The 13,148-nt window shown below is 38.1% G+C and overlaps 1 protein-coding gene across 2 annotated transcripts in view; it reads right to left on the bottom strand.

Moving 5' to 3' along the window:
- Window positions 1–13,148, bottom strand: part of tmeff2a (transmembrane protein with EGF-like and two follistatin-like domains 2a) — a 122,962-nt gene that overhangs the window by 45,235 nt on the left and 64,579 nt on the right. The window lies entirely within an intron of this gene.

Raw genomic sequence — 13,148 nt, 5'->3', positions numbered from 1 at the left:
GTTGACTGTCCTTCTACTTCCGATCCACCGTCTCAACTCTCTAAATGATCTGTTTCTCTGATGTAAACAAACCATGAGTCACGCTGGGCATTCCCAAAACACAATGCATACGTTCTGTAGTCAAAACACAAAGCCTTTAGCATGAGTTCTCCCACCCTCCCTCATTTTGTGCCACAAGAGATTTGCCCGCTTCTCCTCCGATGAGTGTTAAAACCCACAAATAAACAGCCTTCAGATGTTTACACTGTTGAAGGCCTCTAAAGAGTGAGCGGATAGCTCATTTGCACTGTCAATGAGAAGAATTAGAAATGGCTGTCTGTTTACGATGATTCAATTATTCAAGATTATTTAGGCGAAGAAGGAAATATAACAGAAAAAAGAAGCAAAGGAAAATACTTTTAGATTTTGTTTTTATGTTGACTTTTATATAGTAAATGTAACAAAAGCCTGTTAGTTTACAGCCCACGCTATCAACCCTTTTCATTTAAAAGTGATCATGCACTGGGTTATCACTACATTAGTCATAATGTGATGCATTCATTTTAACTGCAAAATAAATGCACCAATGGAGCCCCCTGTATTCTCAATAATCATTGTAATGTAATTATCTACTACTAATGCTAACAGCTCCTGTAAACAGTAAAATAGGGATGAAAAAACAAACAAATAAATAGCTACACGATGTCCAGCAGACATTACACCTTATCTGTGAATATAACTCCCATATAAAATGACCTGCTCTGGGATACTGTTTAACGGAGCATCAGCAGTACAATAACTGCTGCAATTACCTTCAAGCAAATGAGAAAATGTTCTTCTCCCTGCTAGAATGACCCACAAGAGAAAATAATAATGTGGCTCCTCAATAACATTTCTTTCTTTTCCTTCTTCTTATTTTTTTTTCTTATTTCTTCTTTCTCTAACGCTTCCCCCTTTTTTTTTTTCTCCCTACATACCTGGAATTGAGGCCAAAATATCTCTGTAAGCCCGAAGCTAAAATTGCTTTGCTAGCATCATCCAGGCACACACACAGTCTCTAATGAGCTGTGCTAGCTCACTGGTGACAAAGGAAATGACAGCTGGCGTGATTACAGAAATCTGGGACTTGACCAAAGTGTAACTTATGGAAAATGATCTGGGGAAGGAGAAACTCTAAAAGGAACATCAATTAGCTGGAGTCCACTATCTAGAAAAAGAAAGGAGAAAAAAAAATCTCACATGTATGTCACCATGGCAACCAAAAACCTGTAATGTTGTGAATAAATTGGGCGTTTTAAAAATATCAAAAAAATAATTATAGTATTTTTTTTTTAAACAGAAAGAGCTGAGACTGAATTATATTCTACCATTGCAAATGTTTTTTTTTAAATTTTTTTATCATGATTACATAAGAAGGCATGACCTGAAATCCCCAGGGAAGGGCCAAAAAGGGTGAGAGGATGTCTCCGCTGCTGCTACATGAAGGATTATCAGCCTTCATTTATCTGGGACATCCTATCTGTTTTTCCTGAGTGCATACTTTACAGCTGTGACAGTTATACTTTAAGACTGTGTATACAGCAGATGGTTATGGCAGAATATAACTGAATATCACCGTATATAGTATGCCAGGTTTTCTCGCAGGATGGAGATACAATCTGGCATTTGTTTTGTTATCCACTGTATGTTTTGACATTATGAGGAAGTGCTGCTATATGTGCACTTTTACAGTCAATTTTTCTCAAGTCAGATATGAAAGTTCACGAGTGTTGACTGTTAGTTTACAGTAGGCACTGGAAGGGGCAGTTCACAACAGTGGCCATTAAAAATCCTTCTTCGTCCTCACACATACACACGCACACACACTCTCACACACCACTCATACTGCTCAAATTCTTTCCTAAAGTGCCCACCTGATTCCCCTGTTCCCTCTCTTAATCCCAGCAAAATCCTGCCATTACAGAAAAAAAGTAAAATCCTTCCATCCCTCTCTCTCTCTCCCAATATCTATCCATCCCTCCCTTTCCCCAATTTGGCGAAATCTTTCTCCCCTCGTGCACATCTCTCCGTCTGAGCGCTGTTCTATTATTTTCAGGATAAGAAAAAATATATGACAATAAAATCCCTAATGCTGGTGAGAGCGAGGGCTGGCCCAAAGGTGACCCCGCTATTCTCATCAGGCTCTGTCCCACTTTTCACCCACCTCCACTGATAGCTCTGACACACGGCGGCTGCCACTTGCCACTTACATTCCCTTCTCACACCAGATACTGTCTGAACCACCACCGCCACCACCGCCCCAATTCATCTCTTTCAGAGCACCTGCTGTGCACGCGCACACACACACACACACACATACACACACACACACACATACTGGCAATGGAAATTTTAATAATAATTTCAGAGTGGTATGATTGGATACGTTCCCGTAGAGAGATGAAGGAAAAGCAAAAGCAGCAGAGGTGAGAGATGGAAAAGAGAGAGAGAGAGAGAGGGTGAGAGAGAGAGAGCAACCATGTGTGGATGAAGGGATCTAATGACTTTGCTTCTATCTCATTTGCAGATCCTTTCCCCCTCGGTCTAGATTACAACGTTATCCCCGTGCCAAAATATAGGCTTATCGGCCAAGCCTTTCTCATGTGCACTGCCCGAACGTATGCTCTGTGAGAAGGATCGGTTTAACGTGTGGACTATCTTGATGTACATTACAAAAAACCTCATATGCCCTTCCTTTTCAGTGTGCTGCACTCTGAGGAATGGAGCTGTTTGTGTATGCAACGTGTTTACCCGAACATGATCCTAAACCCTTTTCCCTTTGTTTCACCATCACTAGCTTGGATCTGAATATAAATTGAGTAGGTGTGAGAGATGCTGTTGCTTGGTAGATGTTTATCAAAATTGACTTATGTACCAAAACCCCTTTTTTTAAATTATTATTTTTTTTACCAGAGCACTATTGGAAATAACATACCTTAGCCCTGATTATGTGTGCTACACAAAAGCTGCTGAAGATTAATCTTTTAATGATAGCTAATAATTTTGGTAAACTTTGCAGAATTGTGGAGATTATTCTCTCTCTCACTCTTTTTTGTTTTGCAGTTTCTTTCCTTTTCTTTTTTTTTTCTTCTTCTTACATAAAACCATTGTACAGCATCTTGTTAAACCACAACCTCTATTGTTAATGCTGATATCTACGCTAACTAGCTTTTATTAGTACCATCAGTCATTTTTATAAAACACAACCACAGTAAATTATGTATTATATTACCACATTGCAGGTGTGCCTGAAGCTCATCTTAGCATGTTTATACTTTCTAAATCATCTGTATAACTGCAAATCACTGGAGAAAACAGAGTCCTATAAAGTATATTACCATGTCCTGAAATCTAAGTAGAGCACAAAGTTATAGCACAGTTGTAACCTAAGAAAATTATTACAGATTTTCTTTGCTAATGGTTTGTAGTCTTGGAAAACTTTTACTGTACATATTCAGGGTTCATATTTTATTGTTTTGCATTCATATTTTTTTGGGTTTGGTAGATGTCTGTTTATGTTTTATTTATTTATTTAAACTTTATTTAATCAGGTGGATTAATCAGCATTGAGACTGAGATTTCTTTTTCAAGAGCAAAAAAACATTCATAATCAGACAAGCGCACAATCAGCATACAGAACACCAACGCAGCTAAGGCCAGACAGCCACAATCAACAACAAGTAATGAAAACTGTTACAAGAGTCACAAGAAACATCAGATAGTAAAGTTTTTTTTTAAATCCCCAAAGGGAATGAAAGAATCTCGTTTGAGGGCGGCTTGAAGTTCATTCCATTTAAAAGATGCATAGTACCTGAAACCAGTTCTACCAAGATTAGTGGGTATTGGAGAAGGATATCTAAGGTTAATATACAGACGGGTGACAAATAAAGGAAAAACTGGAACAGGTCTGAATGCTTGTCCCCTACAGTGAGGGGATCTGGTGGCTCTGTTATGCTTTTGGGGGCATTTTGCTGGAATGGTTTGGGTCCACTTGTCCCCTTAGACGGAACGGTCACTGCAAATCAATACAAAGTTGTTCTGTGTCATCACCTTTATCCTATGTTGAAACATTTCTATCCTGATGGGAGTGGTCTCTTCCAGGATGACAATGCCCCAATTCACAGGGTGTGAGGGGTCACTGAATGGTTTGATGAATATGAAAATGACCTGAATCATATGCTATGACCTTCACAGTCACAAGATCTCAACCCAATTGAACAGCTATGGGAGATTTTGGACCAACGTGTTAGACAGCGCTCTCCACCACCATCGTCAAAACACCAAATAAGGGAATATCTTTTTGAAGAATGGTGTTCATCTCTCCAGAAGAGTTCAGAGACTGTAGAATCAGTGCCAAGGTGCACTGAAACTTGGCAGCACAAGATGAACACCTCACTAAGACACTTTATGTTGGTTTTTCCTTTAATTTGTCACCCATCTGTATATGTTACTGTTATCCCACATAAAGGCTTGGAAAGATATTTATGTATATATATAACCACTAGTCCGACTGCAACAAGAAAGACTGCTGTTAGACAAGAGTGCAACAACCAACAGAAACACAATCTAATGCCAAACCCCAAAACCCAATATATTTATTTCTACAATATATACATATTTAAGGCTATAAAAAGATCATGGTTATGGCAGATAAACTATGATTAAGGTTAGTCCAGTAAAACACTTAGTTAGGTTAGGGAAAGACTGTAGAAGCAGACACAAACTCTGGTGTTCTGCATAAACAGTAGATGTTCCTCACGCCCATCCACCACATTAACCTCCACACACATAAAGGGCAACACTACTTCCTGCATTGGCACTGAATGTTGATATTGGATGTAAAGCATGTGATGTGGAATTGTTCAATATAAACATAGTGATACTGGGAAATCCGATGCTGTGAGATGACCCAAGAACAAAACGTGTGATAACTGGTGTCTTGAAAAATCAAAAGAAACACTCTACACCACGATTGCTAAATGGTGTCAAGTTAACAGCATGAATAAGCTAAGAGAGATGGATGATGTGTTACAAGATGGTGCCCCATTCATTGCTTTAATTGTTGCTCACCCTGCATATACGCTGAAAGAGTTCTTCAGGCTTTCACATTTTTAAGCCCATAACACTTGTACATCATAGTCCTTCCCTGCACACTTTAATGGTGAAATTAACAAGGCTAAAATTTAATGACAAAAAAAGTAATTGGATTGGTGTAATTCTCAGAAAAATGTCTTCATTGTTTAACTTTTGTGAAGATGTATGGGATAAAGTATTTTTTGGACCGAGACCATTATGTGACCCGCAATTCCATATGACATAATTGCTACGCTGTTCCCGGGGACTTGGTCAACATAGATATGACCCGTCAGTCGGAGGATGGTCATTTGACATTCAGCTCAACATTTCAATGATGACTTCACATTGCAGAAATAGTTGAAAAGAAGTCAAACTCCTGCATTTAGAGTCAAAACTCTCCGAACCTCTCCAATAAAAACAGCGGAGCTCTCCTTTAATCTTGAGGATATTGGTGCTGAATGTCAACTTCAGTAAGGTTCAGACTTCTCAACAAGGCTGGAAGCCTATCTGCCCTTCGGCTTTCACCTGCCTATTAGGGTGGAACATATTGGCTAGATAGGTTTTGTGTGTGTGTGTGTGTGTGTGAGTAAGACATGCAGCACAGAATGACCAAATAGGACACACATAAACACACACACACACACACACACGGGTGGGCTGGCTGTGGTGAACCTTATCGCTATGCCACAAAGTGGGAAGATTAGATTACTCACTTCCCTAAACCTGTAACTTGGTTACCATAGCAATAGCAGTGTGACTGGGGCAGCAGCCTCGTGGAGGCTGTTGAAGCAGGAATGGACGGATAAAAAATTTCCAGGGGAACTGCAGGCAAGCTATTTTACCTCTATTTTACCCCTGCTCACCATTCTATTCTATTCTATTCTATTCTATTCTATTCTATTCTATTCTATTCTATTCTATTCTAAGTTCTAATAGTTTTCAAAGTCAGACCATGCAAATGGGGTCATTTTATGGCCATGTGCTTCAACTTCCATTCCCTAAATGCCAGAAAGATTGAGATGGGGACAATATAAGTTAAGCAGAGATTTTTCTTCATTATGTTTTAATGTTAAGTCTGATACTGGAGTATACTGCAGCTACTTTAAGACTTCTCCTATGAATTCTGATTATCTTGCTCCACATTATTTGGAGAGTCAATAAAAAAAAAAATTAAGTGTGGAGTGCTACTACATATAATAATTTTCCCGCATTGCTGTATACTGACCAAGGGAGATTAAGTGAAATTGAATTCATAATTGCACCATAGTTAATTAATTCAAATTAATGAAGTGCTTGCAAATCCATAGTGTTAGGGGTCTGATCATTAGATTAATTACCCCAATCACGCTATTGTATTTCAATTAAACCAAGCACAGTGTTTTATCTTTTCATTAGTCGACATTTAGAGAAGTAAATGTAAAATAAATAGTGGAGACAGGGCAGAGACATACTAATAAACACATACATACAGTATATACATATAGAAATCTGAAACCGCTATAGAGATGCTGTTCTATTTTCAACACTGATGGAATGAAAGGATAGTGATTTTATTGTTTTTGACTAGTGCTTAAAAAATCTCAGCCTAAATGGGCCACAGCAAATAATTAGAGAGAGACACAAAGGGACTCAGGTAACTGAAAAGACAGAGAGAGGCACTCAGAAGAATGCCCAATAAATACTGGTAATTAGACTGCAGACAGCCCCTGTGCTCTCTCCCTGCCACTAAGGACTCATAATAAAGTGGGTTTTTTTGTTTTTTTACCATTCAAACAGAAAAAAAAATGGCTCTGATAAGTTACGGGACACTATTTGACCTTGAAAAAGGACTTAATTTAGATAAGAGTTATCCTTCGAAACTATAGTGAAATTAGGTCACTTTAATATCAGCAACCCACAGAGTATGACAGAGTTTAAACCTCTGACTTCGGGGCTTGAGGCAGTAATGTCCTGCTGGCTGGTTCTATTTGAGACTATATTAGGTCTTCTAGAGGATTTTCAAAAAGTAGATATTATTACATTGATGTAATATTCAATATTATATTGAATATAATTGAATTGGAAAAGCCACAATGAAAGCACAGACTTAAAAATGCATTTGAATATTTTAAAAGGATAGTAATTACTTATTGCTGGTTGGCAAACTTTACATGGGACATATCATGGTTTTTGTTATTTTTATACTATTATGATGTGGGATGTCTATGTTAAACATGGTCAAAGTTCCAAAACTTCAGGTGAACGTATGTAACAAAGCTCTCTGCAAGTCAAAAGCCCAGACTTCAATGAGCTCTCAATGCTTTGTTTGCAAAGTTACTTCTACTTCATGATGACATCAGATTTATTGTGCATGCCCACAAACTGTACGTTCTGTAGCCTTTGTTACTAAGGTTGTTCCACGGGTTGTTCATATTGACCTCTCACATCTTTCGGATCAGTGTCAGGCTACGTGAAAAGTTTCCATTTCAAGTAAAAAAACAGAAAAAGCTTCCGGAACAGCTGGAAGTCTGCCGAGGGGCAGCTGGCCAATCAGAACAGAGTGGGCTCATCGGGAGGGGAACCTTAAAGGACCAGTGTGTAGGATTAGTTGCATCTAGTGGTGAGGTTGCAGATTGGGGGGGATACAACCTACGCTGTGTTTGGTTTGTCTGTTCTGGGCTATGTAGACATGAAGGGCTCATTCTAAGATAACAAAAACACAATGATTCTTATTTTCATGGGATTATACACTAATTAAAACATAATAATGAATATTATATCCCATTTGGAAAATGTACATGATACATCTTCTGTAACAGTTTGGATTCTTTATAGAGATATCAAGTGATCGACTCCATGTAAAGATTATCAGCTGTAGAGATGGTGTTAGTCTGTTGGTCGATCAGTTCACCACTTTGGTCCAGACTGAAATACCTTGCCAACTATTGGTTAGACTGATATTAAATTTTGTTCCGACGTTCATGATGCCCAGATGTTGTACCCTAATGATTCTGATGATCCCCTGACTTTTCCTCTTTACACTTTCATGCTCACAAAAGGATAAACCCATCTGATATAGGTCGCCAAACACCTTTATTCTGATACCACCTTCTGGCCAATTATTACAGTTACTTCATTATAACTGCTTAAGATCAAAACCACAGCTTTTATCTATCTTAGTTTCCTTTTCTTTACAATGAGCACTACAGTTTCACAGAGCTGCTGGAGTGGCCAAAGACTTGTTCAAAAATACACTTGGACAGAGATTGCTGAGACCCACAAACATCTTCTAGGTTTAAGGCTTTGGTCTTCCTTTGTTCTTTCATGATCATGTGAGTGCAATTCAATTTGCCCACTGTACAATTTGATTTGGACAAATGTCTGATTCTGACTAAAGGGTCCATGTGACCAGACTCATGTCCTAAGGGCATTTCCCTGCACAGTTGACTTGTGTTCTTACTTATCAGATGAAAGAAACCACAAACACACAAGAGCAGACACTCTCACAAGCATGAATGCACACATGTGTGCATCCATGCAAGCTTGCACACACACATTCACACATAACTGATAAAACTGGCAACCACCAAGCTGACCGGAGCTTTATGTGTATAGATTTATCATTGGTCATTAAAATACATTTGATTTTAACCAGAATGACTCTCCACTGCTGGTCTCCTGAATAGGATTCCGACCTGCTTTTTACAACCACTTTCTTTAACCTTCTCTCCTGCTCATAAAACACCAGCAGTTCTCCACTTCCTCCACCTCTGCCAGCTCCCTTCCTCCTTCCCTTCCGTCTGTTCTACTGTATCTCTCCATCTATTTTGACCTCCGCTATGATTCTATCTTTATAGGGTGTGTTTGTGTTTCTCCTCCTCCTGTCCTTGCCCTCCTCTTTCCCCTCTCACTCCTCTACTGCAGAAATACCCTCTGCCCCTGAGCTATTTTTTTCTTAATTGTCTCTTTTCCCCCTGAATGATCGATTTGTCAAATTTATCTGACAGTTTGAGAATAAGGATAGTTCTCAAGCTTCTACTTTGAACCACCCAGAGGTCTCCAAAGGTCAACATTCATAATGAGCGTTCACGGGGCTATTCAGAGAACCTTTCTCATTTGTTTTTAGAGGACGGCAGTCTATTTTAATGGCTCCTCAGCCTTTCCCTGTCTGATTGTCCATTTTTCGCTGGTTCTACTGTGTCACTCTTGTTTCTTTATGATGATACAGTAATTTTATGGCAATTATTTTAAGTGTAGTAATGTGCTGTTGCACTAAATTATGAACATGGCATTAAAAAAATTAAAAAAAATGTTTTCGAATGAATTAAGTGCTACATTTATATGGAGGTTGGAGGTTGGAGGTTGTGGTGGATGGAGGGCGTACAAGATGCAGAAACAAAAGCACTTTTGTTAAGGTTAGTGAAAAAATTGTGATTTTGGTTAAATGTTAATAAACATGTTGTGTTTTAAGTCATTGCTGACTTTTTTTTCTGTACCAAACCAATACCCTTTTTCCCTAACCTTAACCGAGTGCTGCCAGTGTCTAAACATAACCATAAAAAGTTAAATACATATGATGTCAGGTAAATAAGTATAAGGTATTAATAGTGTATCATGTTTTTGCAGCTACACTTAATTTTGTGCATAAATCTGCTAATAAGAAGAGAAGTTTGTTGAAGCATGTGTGTCGCAGGGTTGACCTGTAGCTTGCAATGCTAGAGTCTACTGTTGGCTAGCATGGAGCATTTTTTAAGTCAACTGACTGATTTGCTAAGGTATGATTGGACACTCATTGTTTGAGAGAGGGGTTTAGCGAACCGTCAATTGCAGGTATGAGAGTTCATGCAAGGCTATCTTTAGGGGCTGGAACCCTATTATTTTTGTTCTTGTTATTCTTAAACTCATTTTTCTCTGCTAAAAGTGTTCATGCAGCAAAAACCATAAGACCTAGAAACACCAATTGGAGGGTGGGTTGCAAATCCCAACCACTACTGAGGCACATAAAATGACACTCAAGGTGGCGTTGTAATAATCAAGTTTACATTTTGGCAATTATCTCGAAAACGTCTCATTTTGATTTCTCAACTCATCTGAATCTTTTCTCTACTGGTCTTCTGCTCTAAAAATTTTGCACTTTTTCTCAATTTTCTCAAAATTTTACTTTCAATTTCTTGTCAGAAACTGCTGGGTCAGTCATCCTAAAACTCAATCAGGATCATGTGCAGTCATCAGTGATCTTAAGTTGTTAAAGAAATATTGATACATCAGTCTTTTTCGATTATACAATCAATTTTTATCAAAATAGCTAAGTACGGTAGATGTCTTGTATCTCACCAATGCATTGTCTAATTTTCACCAAATTTAATGTTAGGTCTTTATGATATTCTGTGGACAATCCCCAATTTTTGTACAAATAGACCACTAGGAGGCACTATAACTAAAAATTGTTTTTCATTCCATTTTTCACAAAAAGCTCAAATTTACTACAATGGCTCATAATGACATCTGCTAACTTGTCTGAAAATATTGCTTTGATAACCTCATAAATGTGGCCGCCAGCAGCCAATCAAAATTCAGCAGCTTGTAATTTCCACTCTGAATGTCCAGTCGACATGAAAAATGGTACAAAATCTTGGAGAAAATGGCGCTACAAGCAAAGTCCTTTATGTTTTAGCCTGTATCTCAGGAATGTTAAAACTTTAACAACTGAATAAATTCATAAATAAATAGAGATACATGTACATGCATATCATTTCATTTGTTAAATATTTAGGACCAGACTCAATTTCAAATGACCACATGAATGAATACAGACAATTACATAAATTCAAGAAATACTCCATAAATGTCCATTTTAAAATAAGTACATCAAATTGTGCTAAAAGTATACAATTAACCTGAACTGTAAAATTCATTCAATTCATAATGTCTCCTGCGTGTCAAAAACTTTGTGGAATTACACGCTTTCATATTTTTTGTTCATGCATACATGAACTCAACACTGACTTTGCCAGTAACTCAGTGATTAAGAGTTTGTTTCTCAATCCAGAGGTTGAGGGTTCAAACCCTGCTTTGCCTTATTTCACCTGGTCTTAAATCTTAAAGTTCTTGGGCTGACTGTGTCTCATCGTTTCAGCTTGCATTCATGAAAACCACATTTCATTAACAATTAAATAAGAAACAAGCATCCAAATGCTCCCAATCTGCTTGGATCCCGATCATCGTCGCTCGCAGCTATATTTTGTTGTTATAATTTTCAGAAAGAATGTATTTTGTTTATTTATTTATTTTATGAACAAAGAATGTATCTTTTTGCTAAATCAGTACATATCACGCTCTTCCTTCATCTTTTCATTCCCTCGTAAGGCACCGAGTGATTCATTCAAGAGAGACCCTGCGAATGCTTTGTTTCTCTACAATTACAGGGAAGTTATGCTGTTGTCTTGCAATAAAATGCTGAAAGAATTAGATCCAATACACATGTACGACATTACCAGATGCAATAAAAGGGAAAGAAACAAAGCACTGCTGAGGAACAGTTTTTTTTTACATTCCACATGTGAACACACAATTCAAGTTCATGGTATGCTTCTGAGCCTGCTGTGTCTTGGATAATTAGATAAATAATAACAAATGTTCCCTATACTGTGTTCAGAGGACATACTGTATATGAAAATGTATGTTTCATATTGCTCCTCATTCTCGTTTCTTATCGCTGTCTGCCCCCCTTCTCCTCCTCCATCTCTCCATCTCTCTCTCTGTTTCCTCAGTTTTGTCGTCTATTTTGCGACTTTCCTCAGGCCATTTCTTTGTCCATATCCTCCATACTTCTCTCCCTCTCCTCCTCTCTCTCTCTCTCTGGTTGACCTAGCACCAGTTTCATTTCCGCTTATTCATCCGTCTGTCCGCCATCTTTTTTGGGGGACTAATCTCTTTTCCAATCTCTGTCTCATATATGTCCAGTGAGAGTTAATGAAGGAACCGTATGGGTAAACAGACAGGAGAACAGACAGAGATGGGCTAGAGTAAATATGTGCACGTGTACAAACATGCACTGACAGATGGGCTTGACTACTGACTGCGGACTGTTACGCACATGTTAGAGCTGGATCTTTTTAGTAAATTAGCCAGCAAATCAGAGCCTTAGTTGAATGACACATTATTAACCAGCGGGAGGTTTTACATGATTAGTTACTCACAAAAAAGTTATTAATAAAGCAACTGACAGCTCTGAGCTCTGCTCCATCTTATTATAATAAAGTCTCACACACTTATCACCCCCTCCTAGCCTGAATCTTCTTACGACTGCAACACTTATTAACTGCAATGTTACACTAATTTCACTTGCACATCTTTTTTGAAATTAGGCCTTTTCAGTGCAGTGCATATGTACTGTATAAGTGGATTTGTATTCTGGGGTTGCATGCTGTACAATAAACAAACCTTAGATAAATTAATCAGTTTGAGATTTGAAATTATTAAGCGCCGTGGTAATATTTTGCATTTTTTAGTCCAAAACCTCAACTACAAATTGTATAACTGTGCACACAAAAGTTTGTGCACACTGTTTTGTAAATAGTGACCACTTTGTAATTTCCAAATCTTCTGTGAAAATCACCTTTCAAAGACTAAAGAATTGCTTGAGATAGAAAATGCATGCAAGTAAACACCTTCATGAAGCAATCAAGGCCACTTCAACATGAATTTTTTCATTACTTGGTAAACATTCCCTGACACATTACCATGCAAAAATGGAAATAACTTTGAAAGAAAATGATAAAAGCAATAAACTGTGTATTGACATGGATATATTGGTTAATGTTCAGTCCCAAAAGACTGATGTGTGTTTCTTGTGTGTGGGTAAAGTAAATGGCAACTGGAGGCAGAAGACACAAGCTGTAAACATAACATTAACATTTATTATCACCTTGTTCTGGCCAATGTGCAGGCAAACAGTCTATCTGGCTCTTTAGCTGCTAAATGCTCCGCTATGTTCACCAGCGAGTTGCTAACTGTCTGTCTGCTGTTTGGTGCAAACAGCTGCCTGCTGCGTCTGGTAATGGCACCGACGAGAG

Source organism: Thunnus albacares, chromosome 11, assembly GCF_914725855.1.
Source record: "Thunnus albacares chromosome 11, fThuAlb1.1, whole genome shotgun sequence".
NCBI classification, from domain to species: Eukaryota; Metazoa; Chordata; class Actinopteri; order Scombriformes; family Scombridae; genus Thunnus; species Thunnus albacares.
Note: the sequence above shows the minus strand (reverse complement) of the source record. Positions and strands in the feature narration are given on the sequence as shown.